Raw genomic sequence first — 4,987 nt, 5'->3', positions numbered from 1 at the left:
ACTGCTAGTAGTTAGCTAGCTAGGTACCTGTAACAAACCGCTAGTAGTTTTCTAGCTAGGTACCTGTAACAAACCGCTAGTAGTTAGCTAGCTAGATACCTGTAACATACCGCTAGTAGTTAGCAAGCTAGATACCTGTAAAAAAAAAAATAATGCTAGTGGTTAGCGAGCTAGGTACCTTACAGGTGTTGTATCAAAGAAGCTTACTGAAAAACCAAATGAGAATACATTATTACAGTGAAGATATTGACACCCAGTCCCATCGCTGGAGATTGGAGAAATCTCATTGTATCCTAAATGGCACCCTATTCCCTACATAGTGAACAACTTTTGACATAGGTCTCTGGTCAAAAGTAGTGCCCTATATAGGGAATAGGGTGCCATTTGGATCGTATGCTCCTTTTCCATTGAGATTAGCTGTCTATAATCAKACAGGCTACTGATCCCTACAGATAGAAAACATAATGTTAAAGTTATTTAACTCTCCTGCCTCATACATTACATGTCATTACATACCAGCCCATCCTTTTTAAGAATGTACAAGGGGAAATGTTTTTAATCCATGAAGAAGAAACATTTTTCAAATACAATTTGAAAGATTTTATTTTTTATTTCTATGGCGCTAAATAACCTGTAAAGCAAAAATGTGTGTTTAAAACAGGGTTTTACTGAGAAAAACATTAAACATTTTTATTTCTTAATAAAAAAAAAAACATTTTTGGAAAAAAGCTTTTTGCTTTTCTCATGTGTAGTGTCCTTTAGTGAGTCTATAGACCACAGAATAAAGCAGGGATCTTGCACTTTAGTCACTCGACATTCATGACCCCAATAATAATAATTGATTGGATTTACAGAGCGCTTTACATAGTAAGGGGGAAGCTCACCTCATCCACCACCAATGTGTAGCCATGGCAGCCATTTTGAAAAAATTAATCCCACCACACAACAGCTCTCATGGTGGAGAGGTGAGGAAGACTCATTGCTGGGAGTATAAACCCAGTGCTCCCCCCCAAACCCCCACACTAGGGGGCTAATGCAGCTACATCACAGGCTTATCCAGGGCAGTTTAGCCTCTTGTCCCCTATGACCCCACAACAATGTTGGTTCCAAGGCAGACTATTTCACTTCTGCACATAGGCTACTGTATGACTTTAGACATATCGTTAGAAGTACACATTCAACATTATGATGTAGTGTCACAAGAGGGTTTATGCATATTTAAAAGGGCCTTTTGAATCAAGGTAAATCCCATTGAAATATACCTTTATCATCAAATTGACTGTATCCATGAAAATGAAGGATGCCTATAGATTTGTTAGCTTTTAAAGTTTAAAATGGACCTCTCCCACATTTTATATAAAGATACATACAATTTGGTAGGCCATAACTGTCATACTAGAGCAGAGGGTATGGTAAAATTGGGATGACAGAAGTGATTAGCTAGTTATTTTCCAACCATGAAACAAAATCATGGTTACAAACTAAATCTTAATTTGGATAAATGTTACATATTTGTTACACAATAGTGTATCTGCTGAAATACTAAATGGTATTTCAGAATGACTGAGAAGATGAAACCAAGAAAAATACGTCTTCCCATTACTTTAATGCCACCTTAGTCCATTATCATAATTCATAAACACATCAGGTATGCAAACCACACATTACTTTTGAAATTGAACACTTAGAAAATAAAGATAAGCCTAATGCTTTGTATCTGTCTTGGAATAAGCATGGAGGCATCAGGGAGGCCTTGGAGAAAATCCATAGCCTAGTCCCAGATCATGTTTGTGCTGTCTTGTCAACCCCTATGGTTCCGACTCTCCATAGGCGTTAACAAAAAACACAAACAGATCTGGGACCATGCGAGAGAAACCATGCCTCAACAATCAGATTACAATACAGCAGCACCACATCTTCTGCCTTTGATCCTGCCTATGCTGTGGTGAACATCCAATGGACTTGATGGTGAACATCCAATGGACTTGATCGTAAACAGCCAACGGACTTGATGGGTTGACTATAGCTTCTAACAGCTTCTCTCTCTCTCACGTACCTTATAAAGACCAAACTGATTTATGTGGAGATATATGACATCTATTGTACTACTGTTCTTCATACCATTGCTTTGTGCAGTTATTTACTGTTTTTTACATTTGTAGTGATGAAAAAAAGCATATTTTTAGTAAGTGTCCTTCGCTTTGATAGGTGACATTCGTAATTTGACAACTTTGTGAGGGGAAAATAAAAATATGTTTAAAAAAATGTATTGTTAATCATTTATTTGATATATACTGTATATACAGTATATAAAAAAAACACAGAAATACCTTCTTTACAGAAGTATGCAAACCCTTTGCTATGAGACTCGAAATTGAGCTCAGGTTCATCCTGTTTCCATTGATCATCCTTGAGATGTCTGGACAACTTGATTGGAGTCCACCTGTGGTAAATTCAATTGACTGGACATGATTTGGAAAGCCACATACCTCTCTATATAAGGYCCCACAGTTGACAGTGCATGTCAGAGAAAAAAACCAAGCCATGAGGTTGAAGGAGCTCTGTGGAGATGAGAGAACCTTCACAAAGGACAACCATCTCTGTAGCACTCCACCAATCAGGCCTTTATAGTAGAGTGGCCAGACAGAAGCCACTTTTCAGTAAAAGGCCCATGGCAGCCCACTTGGAGTTTGCCAAAAGAAACAAGATACTTACGGGTCTGATGAAACCAAGATTGAACTCTTTGGCCTGAATGCCAAGCATCATATCTGGAGGAAACCTGGCACCATYCGGTGAAGCATGGTGGTGGCAGCATCATGCTGGTAGGATGTTTTTCAGTGGCAGGGACTGGAAGACTAGTCAGGATCGAGGGAAAGATGAATGGAGCAAAGTACAGAGAGATCCTTGATGAAAGCCTGCTCCAGAGCACTCAGGACCTCGAACTGGGGCGAAGCTTCACCTTCAATCAGGACAACGACCCTAAGCACAAAGCCAAGACAACACAGCAGTGGCTTCGGGAGAAGCAGGCTTCGGGAGAAGTCTCTTTATGTCCTTGAGTGGCCCAGCCAAAGCCCGGACTTGAACCTGATCAAACATCTCTGGAGAGACCTGAAAATAGGTGCGCAGCGACGCTCCCCATCCAACCGGACAGAACTTGAGAGGATCTGCAGAGAAGAATAGGAGAAACTCCCCAAATACAGGTGTGCCAAGCTTGTAGCGTCATACAAAAAAAGACTCAAGGCTGTAATCGCTGCCAAAAGGTGCTTCAACAAAGTACTGAGTAAAGGGTCTGAATACTTATGTAAATGTTATATTTCAGGTTTTATTTATTTATACATTTGTTTTTGCTTTGTCATTATGGGGTATTGTGTGTAGATTGATGAGGGGAAAAAACAATTCAATCAATTTTAAAGTAAGGCTGTAACGTAACAAAATGTGGAGAAAGTCAAGGGGTCTGAATACTTTCCGAATGCACTATACAATTGGCTTGAATTCTGTTTCAGCCAATCAGCACCCAGGACCCAAACTACCCGGTTTAAATTAGTATTTCATATGAGAAGCCTGATGATCTTACACATTGAAACAAATGTCTTAACACACGGAGACAAAAGTTGATCAAACTCCTTTACACCATGTACACCATGAACGACCAGCTTTACTGACACATAAAAACCCAACTCTCAAACACTCATATGAGATTCCATTTGCCATAATACACATTTTTTTTGCCTCAGTATGTTAAATACAGGTGATATTTCTTTAGCAGACTATGGGGGAGGGGGATCGATGAACGCTGTTTATTTTGGCTGCTAATGGATATGTATTCCAGATACCCAAGGACACTTACACAGTAACACATGACATGGTAAATATAAACATCAGAATACTAAAAGCAAAACTGCATTACAACAGAGGTGCATGGTTCCCATTTTGTTGTTGTTACTAAATCAACAATACATAGGGACAAACAACAACAACGACAACTTCCAAGTACACCCTTACGTCCCTTCCACCAGGCAACAGCCCCTGACACTCTATTTCACTACGTGTAGCTTTACAGTTGCTGCAGACTTGGACGTTGTTTTTCTGCAGACAGAAGAGGTTAGGGGCAGAGGCAGCAGTAGATCAGTGAAAACAAGAATATGGGCAGATGAAGCCTCTTGATAAAAGATGTCACACACTGATCTGGGCTCGTATTCACCATGAGTCTCGGAGCAGGAGTGTTGATCAAGGACCAGGTCCCCTCTGTCCATAATCTTATTTATTAGAACCTAGAATGTGAAACTGATCCTATATCAACACTCCTACTCTGTGTGAACACAAGCACTGATCCCTGGCTGGCGAGAACTGTTAGCCCTGGGGAAGACAGTCCATCCTTAAAATAACTGCAAGTTATTTCTTTAAGTAAGGTTAAGTTAAGTTTTCCATTCTGTGTCTGCCAGAATTCTCCAGATATAGCTTTTTATGGCAGAGAATATCTTCTTGGAAAGATTTGGCATTTGTGATCTTGTCTTAATACAACTCAGATGTTMTAACTTCCTCTCGCTCTCTCTCTCTCGCTCTCTCTCTCCCTTTCCCTCCCCTCAAAATGTGGTCTCTAGCTCATGTGACTGGGTTGGCTGGTTGCTTTCCTATGACTGGGTGAAAAACAGGAAGTGTGTGACAGTTTAATTCTGATCTACTCTGCTCTGTCCAGACCTGCTTCTGCTGAAGACACAGAACTGCTGTGTGCACCATTTAAGACCAGCTAGCATGCCAGGCAGAGAGCTGTTCATTAGGCACCAAATGTTAGAAAACAGACTGAAAAAGGGTGGGACTACCTTTACTTGTCCAATAAGAAACAATTTGTGTGTTGAAAAGCATTTTGCTAGGTTTTGCTACCTTTTGGACTAAGGACTAGGACCCTGCAGTTTGCATCACGCAGGCCGGCCAGAAGGCTAGGACAGCAGGCTAGGACAGAAGGCTAGGACAGAAGGCTAGACAGAAG

Source organism: Salvelinus sp. IW2-2015, linkage group LG11 (genome assembly GCF_002910315.2).
Source record: "Salvelinus sp. IW2-2015 linkage group LG11, ASM291031v2, whole genome shotgun sequence".
NCBI classification, from domain to species: domain Eukaryota; kingdom Metazoa; phylum Chordata; class Actinopteri; order Salmoniformes; family Salmonidae; genus Salvelinus; species Salvelinus sp. IW2-2015.
Note: the sequence above shows the minus strand (reverse complement) of the source record.